We start from the raw sequence: 18,227 nt of genomic DNA on the forward strand, positions 1-18,227 counted from the left end.
AATAATATTTCCCACAGAATGAGCAATACATAGTTTTGAAATTGAGTAAGCTATAAAGAATACGCTACTTTTCATAGCAGTTGTAGGAAAAAAGGATTTTTTCAACAGCAATGAGATATATTTCCTACATCTCAGCTGATAATCAGAAATGATTTCAATAAAGGAATTTGCAACAAGTAGAGTATGGAACTAGCTCAATACCCATATATAGTTCAACCGCAAAAGAAAGCGTAGGTACTGGGTAAAAGTTTGTTGAAATATTTTTTTCACATCTATTTTCGAATTATTTAACAGACAATAGCCTGTTATTGCTAACAAATCTGCGTTTAATTAATCAACAGCAACAATCAAAATTAGTAATGGACCGAGAATAGAGACCTGCGGAATTCCTGAGGTTATTGGATAAAAATCTGAAAAGGTGTCACGCAATCTAACACATTGATATCTCCCAAAAAAGTAGGACTTGAAAAACCAGAGCTTGATTTCTGCTAGACCAATTTTCATATTTATCATTATTTGGCGTTACCATTAAAGTTCAATCATTCGTTGTATTCGCTCGAATCATTGAGAAAATCAAATTTTAGATGGGTGGAACTACGAAATCTTCTGTATGAGTTGGCACATTAATCAAGGAATACAACAATGTGTCGAAAAGATAGAGAACAGGACAAGCGCGAAAAAACGTAGTATGCATCTTTTTCGAGCAATTTATTCAGCAAACGCCCATACAGCAAACTCTTTAAACGAGTAAAAATTAAACCGTCGACCGCTCACATCGTCGTCGCTAATACGAACTCACCAAAAATCCACAGTATTTATTTTAAGAGACTATGCAATTGGTAATGCGGCATGCCAGTCGTATATTTCCTTGGAGCGGCCTTGCGCCATGTTATTGTTGTCGTGGGTAGTTAACATTGTGCTTGAGAACCATTAATAAACGGAACGATAATTTTCCGCATGGAAAACTCTGTTCGTGTAATGAAGGTACGGATTAAAATAATAACTCTTTCGGTCGTACAGCTCGATGCCGGACAGGTCGAGAACGGAAGAGAGCCACGGAAAAACGGGCTTGTGCATTTCCATTCCGAATAAGGATATTGATTTAAGCCGTTCGCGATAGAAATTGGATTTGCGGCACGAAAAATTGGGATGATGAAAATTAATCGTTTTTTTTTTGTTCGTTCGGTATCACGGACGTGGCTTAATCTCTCTTCATCCGGAGTGGTTCGACGTAATCGAATGAACGAATGAAGACCTTTTTCCATTTGTAATAATTGTTAATCGCGTAGTGTGTGGTAACCTTTAATTCGGGGGATTCTCGGTGGGATTGGATTTGAATGAATTACAAATCCATTTGTGATATTCTCAATAGGTATAAGGAGCCTCTATGGGTTATTTAAGGAATAATGCTGTTGTTGATTATGTTTCAACAAGTGGTCACACGTCAGTTAATAATTTAAATATTCAGTGCAGGTTAAGCAAATAGGAATATGAAATAATAATGAGAAAATAGATTTTTCTGATCGTGAGTGGTGTAGCCGAACACAGGAGGTCAAGCAAGCACGGAGAAAACATTTATGGACGTCTAATAAAGGAATTTTTCATTTAAACTACCTAAAGCACAGATTGTAAAAAAATTTTCGAAAAATGTTTTATACTATTTATGTTTTTACTACCAAAAATATGATAATTAGAATTTGGGATTACCTTATGTAGCCGTTCGTTTTCGAACTTATTTCAAGTTCATCGATCGAAAAATTGTTAATGTCATATAGAGCGTTTCCATTAAAGTCGTGTTCAAGAGTGCTGCGGAAAAATAAGATTTGATATTCTGTGATTACAAGTAAAACAATAAGTATATAACAATATAATATTTAAATCAGCTCGAAATGCCTCCGATGCAATGGTAATAGATCATCTATAAATAGTAGAGAAGAGCAACGAATCTGATGTTTAGTTAAATTTCAAAAAAGTCATGTTTTTTCTTTCCAGATTTTCCCGCCAGATATCGTTTGAGCATTGACAAATGCCTCATAATTTTATGACAATTTCTTAAGCTCGTTCCTGGTAACAAGTAAGGAGCTTTCGATTTCTAGTCTATTATCGAGGTCTAAGGGATATTATTACTGAAAATGAGTTTTCGCTTCAATGAAGTCAGTCAATAATATTGAAGGTTTTTCCTTTAGACGCAGAATTTTTTTTTGTAAGCTCATGACCGGACAAAAAGTGAAATTCGACATAGAAATAAAGATTTGTTGAACTTTTGAACTTTATTGAATGAATTATCAGTAGTGAAATTACAATATGAATTAAAGTTGCATCACTCAAATTCATTAAATTTTGAATACTTATAATAATAGCTTTATTGTCCAACAGTTCAACCTATTTAAAGGACAACTCGAATTTAATATACAAAAAAAAAACAAAAATAACATTGAAAAAAACAAAGACCAAAATTTTATATGATCTAGGATACAATCCCTGAAAAATAATGAATTGCTGACTTGAACAAAGTTTCCCTTGATGAGGAGAATATATCTTGGCCATCACAAAATAAGTTCTCACACATTCTTGTAACAGGTGCCTTTTGCAGAATGTTCGTTCGACCTCTATCTGGCTTGAAAACGAGAGTTGAAACTTGGAACGCTAAAGTTGACTTTCGACAATATTTCTGAGCAATAAACATTATAATAGACCACATTAAAAAGGAATGATAAAGAAGCCATAACCCTTTTCATTTCCGAACTCAAATATCCCGTTCGCTCACACAAGATTGCACCATCACATCCTTGGGGTGGATATAGGTACTCCATCAGTCACAGAAGGAACTTCACGAATCTTCTTTGAAAAAGTTTTCTCTTATGGCACTCATATATAAGACTCCACACCACACTTGCATATTCTAACTCCGAACGAATTACAAAAAGATTTTAAGATAGTTCATCTCGGTGGAATCCCTACAATTCCTAATCATGAACCCATACACCTTAGAAGCATCTAAAACTATCTGTGAAATGTGCTCAACAAACGACAGCTCCGTATCAAACAAAATGCCCAAATCCCTGAGAACAATATGTCTTTCAAGTATTTTACCATCACTTCATAATCGTAGAAATATATTTCCGTTCTTCTGGAGAAAGTCATAACTTTGCATTTGTCGACGTTCAATCCCAATTTTTTCTGCTCACACCAACTCAACACGAACATCAACTGGACCTGAAGGTTGACGCAATCGTCGAAGTTCCTTATGGTATAGCAAACAGTTTTAAGTCATAAGCAAAACAGAGCCTTCTTCGAAGAATCAACTCTAGTAGATCATTAATGAATAAAATGAATGAAAGTGGTCCAAGATTTGATCCCTGCGGTATACCGGAAGTAGATGGAAAGTAACTGAAAGAACTGTATCCATAATAAATGACAAAATTATCACGTTTGGACTGATAAGAATCCAACACTCTAATTGCTCTTTCGTCTAATCCATAATTGCTCATCTTGTGCAACAAAATATTATGCTCAATTCAGTCGAAAGCCTAAGCAAAATCAGTATATAGATAAGGTCAACCTCGCCATTTTTATCTAATAGTTCTGAAACAAACTGTGTGGAGGTGATAGGTTGATCTCTTACGAACAAAACCATGTCGAAAGGGCGATATAAAAGACTGCAAAGAAATAATAATGAGATATCATAATTCTGTAGGGAATCTATCGATTCCTTCGAAAATATTTCGAGTCTGAGAACTGAAGAATTCGGTGTACAAACTTAGGATTATCAAAGCTACACCACTAAGGGATCCGTAGAAAGGCTTTGCTAACGGTCGAATGGAAAACAGCCTGAATGACCATAAAACTCGGCATTTAAGGCGAATAATTCAATTGAGTTCAGACCAGTCTACAACTACAACATATGTTCAACACTTGCACCGACAACGAAAGATTGAAGATTTTCACATCTGTTACCGAGACCGACGAAAAAGTACCTGCAACGACCCAAGTGACCAGCGACCCTAAGAATCGATTAGACAAATTATCATCTTCTTCACACATTTTTAGTGGGTTGGAAATAAATTGAATAAGTGTTTTTATCCCGTTCTTTTATTTCCCTAAATTGTCCCTGTCCGTGAACTGCTCTAGTCACAGTATAAGGACCACAACCCACAATTATATTATACAACACAATGGTACTACCCCTAATGATTGTTGACTGATTTCATAACGAAATGTGTTCCTCGAAAACACTACGAGTAGTGTCTCTTTCCAGGTTGGTTCAGTAATTGTATTCGTTTTTAATGGTTTAATGCTTCGAAATTTCGTGAAAGAACTACATGAAAACATATATGAAGAAGCGCTCAAAAGATCCTTACTTCAACTCAGTTTTTTCTCATATTTGTTTATTCATTTGCCTTGTTCACTTTAAACACTGGTCAGTTTCAATCGGTCGCTGACTCACGATACAGTAATTGCACCATCACGAATAACTGCAATAAAACAGGTAACTAAACGACACATCGACGAAAATGCACATTTTCCACTGGCTTATCTAAATCCGTTACATTTCCCTCAGTTTTCGGTATATGCGGCAAGGCCGTAACTATAAAACACAAAACACGTAAAACATTTCCATAAAAAAAATATATCTCGTATTCTGTTACCATGTCCCGAGCCATCAGAACTAACTGATAACCCAATTCAGGGCCGTGGCGTGAAATGAAAAACCATTTCAGACGCTCCCGATGAATATTTACGATTCCGGACGGTGTGCGGACCGTAAAAAATGGCTTCTCCTGACAGCAGATAGGCGAAATATAGGCGAAAACTTTTCGGACGGGCTCGCTAATAAATCAACTTATTTTTCGCGTATCCGATCGAACGGGAGTTTTTGGGGCATGGGCCAATTTTCGGGGGGCCGAATGATAGATGGCGGTTCTAATGGGAAAACGGTCGTATGTGGCCTTTCATGAGCTACAATGAAAGTTGGGGAACTTGTCGACATGCCTCAGAAGGATATCGTTGCGATCAGGTGAAAAAAAGGCCGCTTTGAGTTCGGAATCGTGGTGTGGAACGCTTGCGAAGAAATCTAGGAAAAAGTGTCATATTTCTTTTATTCGTAGAAGTTACGATGATGAAATCACCTCAATTGAAAGAAAAACTTTTTTCGGTAGAAAAATATCTCTTAACCGCCTTAAGTAAGCCACGTGTACACAAATGACATATCCGAACCAATATAAACAAAATTCCCTCAATAATTCCCTATTACCCTCACACTACCTTCGGTCTCAAATTATTTGGGAACCCATGTGTCATTCATCTTCATATCCAAAATATATAGGATTTTGCATTCGAAACTAGTTTCTAATTTATGCCAAATGTTTTCAGCGGAACACATCTTTGTAATCCTAATTAATTACTGAAACTTTGGATGTCCTACCGCCCTTTGTATCTTGTGGTGTGATAGGTAATCATTCGTCGATCGTTCGGAATGTCATGTGGATGTGAACATCAGATATAGTACTTGCGTATTATATATCGGCGTTCAATATTCTTCATTCACTAGAATTTAATTTAGTTCCAATTGATATAGCTAACAAAAAAGAAAATACCAGAACTGAAAAATATTGTTTTTGGGAAAAAATACTGATAATTGAATATGTGTAAAAAAAGGTATTTCGGAAAAGATTGTTTTCCGTTGAATGAAATCTCAACTACAGTGATCAAATTATTAAATCCTTATGACTTTTGAAAGAATTCATTTGCCTAACTAATCACCATCGAATCACTTTTCGAAAAATATATATTTATACTATAAAATAACATTTTGAAGGTATCATATTGTTATGAAGATTAGATTGAGGGACAAAACATGAGAACTCTCAATTGGCTAGTTTTCATTAAAACAAATATTGTCCTTTTTTAACATTGTCAAGTTTGAAATTTTTGAAAGCTATATACCTAGGTACGTTGATTTAACGAAAAAAAAAACATTACCATCCATTTGGCGAATTAATAATTACGGCAATTTGTGTATAACATAAACTTCGACATTTTCTTCGATTAAACATGACGGTTATTTTGAGAGTTAGAACAGATTTATTTTCTCTAACAAAAGTGAACGTTAAGATGGGACATTTGAAATAACATTTCATTCTAACCCCAAAAAGATTGCTTAAGTAATAATGTAATGGATCGAAGCAATATTCACATTGAAATGAAATACTGTTGAATGATAACAACAAATCAAATCAGGTTCAGTACTTACTACTACTTCAAATATGAAAACAAGCACTCAAAATGACATATCGAAGTGACGTCACGGTGCAATTACGTTGTGATGACCTCAGCGAATTCCACTTTTATGGAAATTGAAATTATTCACTTTTTATGTATACAATTAAGATCACTGAATATTTTGAAAGGATTTACATTTGTTAAAAAGCTTATTGATAAATTTAGGTAATTGAGATATTATGAGGCATACTCTCCAACAAATTTCATTATGGTAAAAGTGATTCTTTCAGAAAAATATTTTCACATGAGACCCCAAAGTCTTTTGATATATTGAAAATTCTATACTTTCCATGAATCCCTTCATGAACTTATCCAGAAAAAGGCTCCATCGAATCGAATGATATATTCAGTATCGATGGCTAGTTGATATTATGTGAACTGAGCGAGCTCCACAAAGCATTGAGGGAGGAAACAAAATTTCAAAACTATCCAACTCTTCTGGAGATATAAGTAAAAGAGTAAGACCAACATTCATTTACAAATGGATACTTTGAAGTTTACGTTCTGAGTTTATGAAAGCGATGGTTTCATTACTGAAAGTAGAAATGAATGTTTCTATGTTGAAAAGTTCGATCATTCGACTCAGAATACAGATTTTAACGTTAACCCAAAAGTTAATCAGAAAAGAAGGGATCAATTTTTATGATGAATCGTATATAAATCAGAACTCCCTTCGAAAAAACTGAAATCTGAATGTTAAAAAAGTTTTAAAATTGCTATGAAGCCTCGGATGAGACACAGAAAAATAGTTTATACAGAAGCGATTTTTCTGACTCACACAATCGGCCTTATGAGAGGTCTCACTTTTTCGAGAGTATAACCTCAATCAAGCTGTTAGGATGTGGATGTGCTCAAAATGTCGACAGGTTCCATATATTTGTTGACTCTTCTGGTGAAAATAATCATTGATCGTCGAAGTAGGGTTAGGCAAGGAGGGCCAATAGCATGGCCACCCCGATTTCCTGACCTAAACTACTAGACTTAACTACTTAATCGGACCTCGTCTAAAGTCAAAAGTGCATGACGAGTCAATCAACGCTTCAAAAAAGATGTTATTCCTGATGACGGACCTGTAATTTTGTAAAGATTTCTCTTTACAACTTTCTAATCATAACAAAAATCAGTAAGATCGATTGACAGATTCGATATTTGAAGTTTCTCCATCTCTTTTTGAAGTTTCGAATCATTTCTGGAAAAGGAGACTATAAAGGTGGCATCAAGTAACATTTTCCAACTCGCAAAGATATCCTCTTTATTCTATATTGTGTCCCACTATAGTCACAAGACACCCTGTATTCAAATATTCCATGAGAAACGAGCATCTTCATTCATTCTTTGAAATGACAGTATTATTCTCATAGCGTAATCGAGGTTGAATTTATATATACGAGGAAAATATTTAATATTTATAATTACGTATAAAAAAATGTATTATCCCATGTATGCTGAATCATATTCCTACAAATATTAATGACAAAGATGTATCAAAATAATTTCATTTTAGTGAAAAAAATTGGCGGATTTCCGGTTTCAATTCATTGAACAAGTACAATAGCCTCTGAAATTAAATATATGTTTCATTTGGAATTGGGTTCAATATTCGTTGAATAATATTAATAATCATCCAATTGTACGAGCGAATTCAAGAGGACAGTGGAGAGAGATTAGGATCAACAATTGGGAGAACTGTCGGTACTTGAAAGATGATTCAACAGTTGAATTGGGCTTCGGCATATAAACGACAGATTGGTTTATATGTATACAAGGTGGTCAAGATATCAGTGCAATAACTTTGGCATCGGATATAGAACAACTCTTTTCATGAAAAAATATATTTATACATGAAAAAACATATATCCTAAAAAACTTCGTTTTCGAGATACAGGGTTTTGAAGTTTGAAAAAAATCAGTTTTTTACTTATAACTTCGATATTATTACATTGATTGTCTTAATTTTTGGGTCTTGAAGTCTTGGTAATGTAATGTTTCGAATTAGGTAAGTGTTTCTGCCACACTCATCCAGTGGAGTGTGATGATGTCTTTTTTTCGAAGAAATTGTTTCATTTCTGAAATCAACAGAGCTTCCTTAAAAAAAGATTTCTTGAATTATTTTCCTAGAATTTACCAATTTCTACATAATGGAGTACATAGCAAATATTATCCATGATACAGTCTCGAAGGATGGTCTGACTGAAAAACTACATTATCATTTGAACTGCGAAAAAAAGAATCGTTTGATTGAAAACATATTATCTGATGGAAGACTTCGTGTTTTTGTTGAGGACAAAAGTAGTAGTTTCAAAACTTTGAATAATGGACTTCCGCAGGGATCGTTTTGTCTTCCATACTTTTCAATTCATACTTGTGTGACATCTCTGTTACCTTATCTGAAAAATTCATCTTTGCCGATGATAGTGCTCTTTTGTTCCGTCATTCTGATTTTGGAATTATTGAGAATACTTCTTCAAATGAAGATCTGAAAATTATGGAAAATTATATTCTTGAATGGCGTTTATGCTCTAATCCAAAAAAAAGTAGTATCCTCTTTTCATTTGAATAATCAACAATAATATAGGAAATTGGAAGTAACTTTCAGTAATTCCGCCTTGAATCATAATTATGCTCCCAAATATATTGTAGTTGAACTTTATTCTTCTTTGAATTTCAAGGTTCACTTGGAAAATTCAAGTTCGAAATTGAAGTCGAGGAATAATATTCTTGAAAAATTAGCAGGTTGTTCATGGGGTGTATATACGGCACCTTGGCCTTAGTATTTTCTGCTGTTGAATACTGTTGTTCTGTTTGGTTCAATAGTGCTCATGTTCATAAGACTGATGCACAGCTTAACGTTTCTATGAAAATTATTAGTGGAAGTATTAGATCTACACCTTAAATTGGTTACCAGTGCTATCACATATACTTCCGCCTTATATTCGTGGACAGGTCATAGTCAAGAAATCTTGGGAGAAATTTAATTTCTACCTGAACTTATTTCCAATTGTATCTTACCTCCCAGATAATAGAACTGCCAGATTAAGGACACGCAAACTTTCATGGATTAATCTTCCTTCAATCTAATGAAAGTGACAAGGAAATTTAGCGTTTGGAATGGAGTTATTGCAATGTCTTGAACAAAAATCTTATCGATGATTCTTTAGAGAAAGTTCTAGGTTTCAATCTCCCTAGGAAAATTTGGTGTATTTTAAATCGACTTAGGACTGGTCATGGTCGTTGTAAATTGTAATAGTATGCTCGTCAAATGGCATTCTATTGATAGCCCTCTATGTGAGTGTGATGTAGAAGAAACCGTTAACCACTTGGTGAATAATTGTCCAATTTATTAATTTTATGGTGGTTTTCAAGCAATCCATTCAGTATCAGGTTTTTTTAGAATGAGTTTTTACTGTGCCGCCTGTATAATAAATAGCATATGGCAACCAAACCAATATAAACAGAATACCCTAGTGCCTTCATTGGAAGGGGGATAAAATCATGATGAATTCCACAATGACGAAAACATCACTACCTTCACTTTCGAATTATTTGGAAGCTGATGAATGCCTAATGTTTTTATAAGGTAAATAGATACATAGACATACATTTTGTATTATTCGATTTGACTTTTCTGCAAAAGCAGGCACGTGAAGTGTTATTAATCATTAGATAGATAGATAGATATTTATTGGTGACTTCCAGTTGAATTGTTTTCACAAGTCGAGAAATGAGCATAAACAGACAAAGTCATACAATACATAGGTTGAAAAGTAAATAAATATATAAATATAGAGGTAAAAAAGCATATAAATATATATAGGTTAAAAGGCAAATAAATATACACACTTATAAGGTATACGCACATGCCAACCAAATAAATATTTCACGAACAAAGTATCATAAAAAATCTTCGTTGTCCATCGTCATCTTATTAAATTCGTCAAGTGAATAAAAAGCTCTTGTCGTTAAAATCTTTATCAGTTTGAACTTTAGCTGCTTCGCTGGCAGGTTCTTGGCCCCACCCGGAAGTTTGTTATTATGAATTAATTGTAGGTAAAAATGATGAATGAAACCCAGTGGAAACGACTTCAGAAAGAAACGATTGGCAAATAACGCCAGAGAAATCAAAAATGGCAGGAGCTTTAAACCTTTCAGATTTTGTCTTCTCTGATTCAAAAGGTGTAATACTGAAACATCGAAATTTGCCCACCCTATAGAACCCGAAAGTTTCATTGTCCCAATAACACCTTCAAACCTCGCCCCTGTTGTAGCACCTTCGAAATGCCCAAGTACAAAATGAAAAACGCGTGGAAATGAGAAATAAGTCAGCGATAAAAAATAACTACAGTCCGCCCTAGGCTGTAGGTTTCGTCGGTTCATTTTTTATTCGATCCCTACCGACTGCCCGGGGTGAGATGGGACTTGAAGTGGGATTTCGCATACATCCGAATAGCTTATGCGCGAACTTCGGGATAAACAGAATGCATAAACAGTCGGCGGTCATATCAGAATGAAAAATATAATATACTAACTGACAAAGAGTCTGCAACACCCAGAAGGAGCTGTTTCAATTCAATTTTTTTTTTGTGAAACATAGATAGTATAACAAGGAGTAAATTATTGAGTTTGAAGAAAAAATCGTGAAGGTTTTTTATGTTGTGGGTTGTGGTCCTTATATTGTGACTAAAGTAGTTCACGGCCAAGGACAATTTAGGGAAATGAAAGAACGGGATAAAAACACTTATTCAATTCATTTCCAACCCACTTAAAGTGTTTGAAAAAGATGATAATTTGTCTAATCGATTCTTAGGGTCGCTGGTCACTTGGGTCGTAGCAGGTACTTTTTCGTCGGTCTCGGGAACAGATGTGAAAATCTTTAATCTTTCGTTGTCGGTGCAAGTGTTGAACATATGTTGTAGTTGTAGACTGGTCTGAACTCAATTGAATTATTCGCCCTGAAATGCCGAGTTTTATGGGCATTCAAGATGTTTTCAATTCGACCGTTAGCAAAGCCTTTCTACGGATCCCTTAGGGGTGTGGCTTTGATAATCCTAATTTTGTACACCGAATTCTTCAGTTTTTCGGAATTTTGTTATTAAATTATGCAGTCGTTTTTTGCAAGTTTTTTAAATTTTTCAACAAACCAGCTGTTCCAGGAGATCCAAAGTCGATGTTTAGTTGTTGTTAAAATGCCTAGTGCACGCATACGCGGAATTTATCGCCAGCTAAGTGAATTTTGAAGAGGTCGAATTGTTGGTCTACGGGAGGAGGGGTTGGCATTCCGAGAAATCGCTAACCGTACGAAAATAAATCCAAATACTGTTATGAGATAATGTCAAATTCGAAGAAGAGTAGACACTAGACGCCGAAGGGGCACAAATCAAGTTCAAGATCGACGTCTAATACTTTAGAGCCATTAGAGACAAATTTGCGACAACTCGATTTTTGGCTGATGTTAGGAAACAAGACCATCCTGTAACTGTCCGAATGGTTTACCGCCTTATAAGGTCTTTTGGACTGCAGCATAATCGACCCCTCAGACGGTTGAGCATCGCCCGCAACGATTACAGTGGTTCAGAGAACGTCAACATTGGAATGTGGAATGACATCAGGTGATTTTTTCTGATGAATCTCGATTCTCCTTGGATGCACATGATGGCCGAAAAAGGGTTAGAAGACGTCAGGGAGCAAGACGTGAACCTCAGTTTGATGTTGAGCGTCATGTACACCGGACAGTGGCGTTATGGTATAGGATGCTACTTCACATGCAAGTATTTCACCTTTAGTCTTTATTCGAGGTAATATGACAGCACTGCGTTACTTTCAAGAAATATTGGAGCCTCATTTCTCCATTACCTCAACCGGCTCGATAATCCTATATTTCAGCAAGATAATGCCCGACCTCATGTGGCCAGATTCAGTTTAAACTTTTTCGAAGCGACCCATGTCAATCTTTTGCCATGGCCACCTAGATTACCTGATATTTCGCCCATAGAACATGTTTAGGACATCATGAGTAGAAGACTTAAAAATTTACCCCAGTCCCTACGGACTTTGGAGACATGAAGTACATGTAGCTTGGAATAATATTCCTCAAGAAGAAATAGACCATCTTATTGCATCAATGCCGAGACGTGTTGGGGAGTGTATAGATAATCGGTGTGGAACAAAAGCATTATTGACATATTTTTCAAAAAAAATTGTAAACCCTTCGTTTTTTTCTCCAAATTTCAAGCTATGTTTCACTGAAAAAATTAAAACTTAATCAGCTCCTTCTGGGTGTTGCAGTTTCTTTGTCAGTTAGTATATAACATAACTTGTTTATTCGTTGCATGGGCGCATCAAGTTGGGATTAGTCCATTATTCTGCCAGCGGTGCCAGTTGTGGGGGAGCAGGTCCGTTGATAAAACAGAAGCTTGTGCGATTACTTTGAAGTATACATTCTGTGTAACCGCATATTCAGGATGAGAAGTCTCTTTTAATCGTTATCACTTCGTTTGTGCTTTCCATGCAAGTCCGAAATTGAAAAACCTTTCATGTGGGTAGAATGTTTCATGTCGAGCGTAAAGCCAGATCTGACCTAGTAAAAGAGGGATGCAGCATGCTAGACGGATTCTGTAGCCGTTCCATCGTTTATTTTATTCATTTGGATGTGTCTGTTTGTAGTCTTTCATGTAATTGTGATTTTCATGAGTAATGTCATAAGGGCATCTGATTCTTCGGAAAAAACACGTTGTTGAATAATATTTTAACAAGAAGCATGAGTGCTAGTGCCAACAAAAACCCTAGTTGAAGATGAGGACTTTTGCACCTGCACGAATGCTTTTTGTTGAAACAAAATATTAATTTGCATTTTTTTTTTCGTTTTTTTCACAGGAAAAATTGAATGCCCAAATATTATTAGATAAGACTATTTCATGAGACCATAACTTATTATTTGTTACCAAAGATACAGGGTGCGGCAGAGCCGATTGACGAGTTTTGACAGGTCATTGCTCGGGATGTGGTGTTAGCAGGTATGTGCGGAAGGGATCTTTGTGTTCTTTGAAGTCAGTAGTTTTTAATCAGTACCATGATTTGAACCGGAGTTCATCGAAGATTTGCCTCTCGCACGTTTTACGAAAATAACCGTTCCGTGATCGCGACCCAGCGGGCATTTCGGCATTCTTGTCAACATTTCAGTCCCCTCTGCAAACCCAACCAAATTGGGCTCGTCAACTCGAGGAAACAGAAAGTACACGACGAGGGCGAGGAGATGGGCAACTGAGGATGGGAAGAGCACCGGAAAATGTGCAGACTGTTCGAGCAGAAGTCTAGGATTCACCGAACTTTTCTACAGCCTGAATTGGAAGAACTTGCTGAAGAACACGATCTGGTTAACATCTGGTTCCAGCAAGATGGTGCTACAGCCCACACAGCTCGTACTTCATTAGTTGTTTTGGGACAGATGTTCCCAAGAAGATTGGTCTCACTCTGAGAGGATGTAGATTGGCCAGGGCTCTCACCAGATTTGAGCATCTGCACTTTACAAGATATTCTACTGAAATTTGGCTTTTATATTCCAATTTTGAAAAAAACTTTAACACCCCTTATCTCGGAATATGAATCATTCGATAACTGAAGTTATAAAGCTATGAAGTGTTGATTATTCATTCAGAATCATCACCTTTATGTGGCCATAAGGGTGCAATTAACGCCTATTCCTAATATGAGAAAACTGTTAACTTTGAAAGCTACACCAATATACAATAATTGATCAATTTTAATCCTCGTTCCATATGGCTTCTACTGGAATCATTCATTACGTCTTACCTACTTTTTCTGGAACGCCTGAATACATTATTCTTCATTAAAAAAAAAAACACTTCTTCAAAATAAAACTGCTACACCTTTCACATTAATCCTCCTTCTGGGGAAGAACAACCCTTTTCTCTCATCTTTTAATGGAGGAAGGAATGAACAATGTCACCAGGAGAAGCAACATCAAGCCAAAATCAGTCTTAAATATATACGGTGACACCGGTAATTATAAATTAATTATAACAACTTTTTTCGTGTACATATCTCTCAGGGTTCGGTAAGTTATTAATCAATATTCATTTGGAACTACCAATTTGTAACGTTCCATGCATTTATGATTTTCTATGAAAAACCTGTAGATTTTAAAATTCGTTTTTTCCAGGATGATGAACTAAATGATAAAATGGGGAAAGCACTGATACAAAAGAAGGAGCTTTTGAGCTCTCGTTAATGAATTCCTCCATTGGACCATTGGAGACCAGAACTTCTGTTAAGATATGGTCTCGAAAGGTGCAATTCACATTAGTCCTTTCCTCATTTTTAATTATTCTAATAACGCAGTAAAAGAAATTCAATATAAAGCTTGAAACTGTTTCTTTATCTTTATTTTCTAAATCTCAGCTAGATAAAATTTATGAGAGCATCCTCGAAAAGTTATTCTTATGATTTTCATAGAATTTTGCATTGAAATTCTTTGCGCTTTCGCCTCATTCATTAGCCGAACTCAACTCTTTGAGATCACTCTTATTTTAAAATTAAAAAATTACTGATATTTGGACTACCATTATCAGTACTATCCTTATCTAGCGCATAAAAATTCATATCGAATGAATCAGTATTTATTGACTAATTTTGAACTCGATAATATCGTACACCACGATGAAGGCAGAAATGACGGTTTCTACTTCGTTTATGGAATATTTCCTCCGGATTCGTGATCTATACCAATCCTATAATTCAGAATACCTCAGAAATTCACGCAAACAACACTATTGCGTGATTTCCTCAAACTTCACAATCACTTCAGCGGAAAAAATAGAATGCGAGAGACTTGACAAATTATGATGATGATAGTACTTCAGTTCTTTGTGTAATAAATAGCGACCCTAACTGTTTCTTATCATAGTAGTTTGATTTGTGAATCTAGAGAAAAATGCGTGATGTTGAGCAAAAATAAAACAGATTGTTTGGTACTTTGAATACAGAAAATATCTGAGTTTGTCTACATGTCCACCGCTGGCTTTTATAGTCTTTATTGAATTTTAATATACATATATCTAATGTTATAATAGTTAACATCATTTTATATTTCAGTATTTCCTATATTGTATATTTAACCTACAATAAAAATCATCTTTTGGCATTTAGATTTTTAGAGTTTTTGTTTTTCATTAGTTGTAATATTTGTATGTGATAAAGAAAGCTTACGATACATGTTCAAGATTCGCCTTACAATAATGTGTTTGTAGATAAAGCTTACTCAAGAAAACATCACAAAAAAGTTTCCTTCGAGCCGGATTTGAACCAGCGACCTATGGATATCAACTCACAATGTTCCTCTACAGTCCACCGCTCTACCAACTGAGCTATCGAAGGCTTATGGTACATAGCCAACTTTCACCTCATTATAATGTGTATGCAGATAATGCTTACTGAATTTAACATCACAAAAAAGTTTCCTTCGAGCCGGATTTGAACCAGCGACCTATGGATATCAACTGACAACATTCCTCTACAGTCCACCGCTCTACCAACTGAGCTATCGAAGGCTTATGGTAAATAGTCAATTTTCACCTTACTATAATGGGTAAGTTCACTAAATTTAACATTACAAAAAAAATCTCCTTCGAGCCGGATTTGAACCAGCGACCTATGGATATCAACTGACAACATTCCCCTACAGTCCACCGCTCTACCAACTGAGCTATCGAAGGTGCTTATCAACATATACAAATTTCGCGTTATTGAAGTTACATTTCAATGATAACTGGGTCATCCTGCACAAAACTCGATCTCGCCTCTTTCTTTAGAACCAGACCGAAATCGTTTAAGATTCGATACTCACGATTCATAATTAATACTTTCTAGCACCATGGAAAAGGTTGGGGGTCTATTACGGAATTGTTTATCAGCTTTATTGTCTTGAGAAATAAAGTAAGATATTTTGAATATACCTATTTTTTCTGTATTATTTGTGGTATTATTTGAATTGTATCGAACCATAATAACTTTTTTTTCAGTTTATAATAGGAGGTTCAATATATTGAGGGATGTATCTATTAGTAATTTTCGCTTTTCGAAACATTGAGATCCTTCAAATTTTGTAAAGAAATTACTGAAAAACAAACATTTTCCTAGAGTTGCGGTGAAGTAGATCACAATTCGGCCATTTCATTCCAAAATCCATGAAAGAACATCCACCGAAAGCAAATCCCAAAAACTACCAAGAAAATCGCTAGAAATCAAGTCGGCCGAGGTTCTTGAGCCCCCAAACTTTTCATTTCCTGGTTCGTGAGGGTTTGTCCTTATTATCCGGGATGAAATAGGTCAGATGTAATTAAATCGAATTTATCTGCTTGGAAAATTACAGTTTCCGTCGCGTGCTTGAAGTTTCGGAAGATAAATTTCCACGGATAGGGAAAAAAGTGTCGCTAATAAATCCCAGATCTACTTTCCAGAGGGAGCCGTAATCGTATCCCTGGTGCCGCGATGCAGGATAATTAATTCGAATAATCTGCTCCCGAAGACCAATCACTAGACGACGTCTTTTCGGGATAAATGTTGCGAACGACATCTGGCGGACGTCTTCGGAGGTATAGATTTTTTTTTGGTTGTGTTTCAGTTAAGTTAAGATGTCTAAAATACTGGTGTGTTCATTGATTAGATTATGTTTAAGATAATTCTGAGGACTCGGCTCGGCATCGTTCCCTTTTCTCTTTTTTTCCTTATCATAATTTCCTTTTTTTCCTTATAGTGGTGCTATTCAAAGAATGGACTAGTTTTCATTTTTTTGTTAAGGATTAATTCTAAAAATTTAAGTAGAATGAAACAAAAATGTGGAAGAATCATTGAAATATCTGTAAAAATGAAAAAGTTATGGGACTTTGAAGTTGCGCTTGGAAGAATAATTTCATAGTACGTGTAAGTGTCGTGACGTCACACACTAGACGACTGGTATTCACAGAGTGCTTATGAATTCATTGGTGTACAATTACTTGTGCCGTTCGTGTCGTGTTTTGTTCGTTACACGATGGCTGAAATAACTTACTATATACATACATATAAATTACTTTTTTTTCTTTTTACTTTTTACTCCTCAGATAAATATGTTTTGCCATTGATAGACTTCAACAACCAGTACTCAACTACAAACTGTTTATGAAACGTTTTTTGAATAAATCGTCGTTATAAGTTGAACCATGATGAAGCAAACTCAAAAGTAGATACTTACTTGAAAAGTTTAACTCCTTTATTTCTGCACTGACATAAGATGGATTTGAAGAAAAAAACTCCATCACTGCGAATATATCTATTTTAGGCAAATTGTCACTTTGTCCTTTCACGAAGCCTTCTTCCATTATGGTGACATAAAAACAAAACTCGAGTTAAAACTACACTGTACAACTACAAACGGCGCGAGAGCCTTGGCGCGGCTAAGTATTTAAACGTAATTTATGGTGTAGCGATCACAGGCAAGAGCCGTGACGTCACAGACCTAAGACGTTCCGCGCTAAAATACGTAAATTTAAATAATCTATTTCTCAGTCATTTATTAATGGATTTTCAAAATGTTTTCACTGATTTATCAGTTTTGCTCTATATTTTAATTCTATCGTGTCAAATATAGTATTATCAACATACCTAAACTAGTCCATTGACCAATCAAAAAAATCCGACACATTAAAGGTATTCAGTAGTACACTATAACCTGTCATTTCGTTATCGATGGCAATTTTGGAGCGAAAATTCAGGATAAGATCTTCAAAATGAGGTATCGCATCACCCCTCATCCCTATTCAAAATCAAGGGTTTGTGCTCACCCCCTTTAGGGGCGGAAAATTTGTTCCCTCTCAAATCAGAAATGGACGGGTCCGAGCGATTTTTCACTTTTTCATTTTAAAGCCGGAAAATCGAGGTGTTGAATTTTTGTT

The 18,227-nt window shown here is 35.5% G+C and overlaps 3 non-coding genes across 3 annotated transcripts; all 3 read right to left on the reverse strand.

Moving 5' to 3' along the window:
* Positions 1 to 15,580: 15,580 nt before the first annotated feature.
* On the reverse strand, positions 15,581 to 15,672 carry Trnay-gua. The gene is given in 2 exon segments: positions 15,581 to 15,616; positions 15,636 to 15,672. It is a non-coding gene; the product is annotated as a tRNA-Tyr (tRNA).
* An 81-nt stretch (positions 15,673 to 15,753) lies between these two features.
* Trnay-gua lies at positions 15,754 to 15,845 on the reverse strand. The gene is given in 2 exon segments: positions 15,754 to 15,789; positions 15,809 to 15,845. It is a non-coding gene; the product is annotated as a tRNA-Tyr (tRNA).
* Positions 15,846 to 15,918: 73 nt separating this feature from the next.
* Trnay-gua lies at positions 15,919 to 16,010 on the reverse strand. The gene is given in 2 exon segments: positions 15,919 to 15,954; positions 15,974 to 16,010. It is a non-coding gene; the product is annotated as a tRNA-Tyr (tRNA).
* Between the last annotated feature and the right edge of the window lie 2,217 nt (positions 16,011 to 18,227).

This window comes from Harmonia axyridis, chromosome 5 (assembly GCF_914767665.1).
Source record: "Harmonia axyridis chromosome 5, icHarAxyr1.1, whole genome shotgun sequence".
NCBI lineage: Eukaryota > Metazoa > Arthropoda > Insecta > Coleoptera > Coccinellidae > Harmonia > Harmonia axyridis.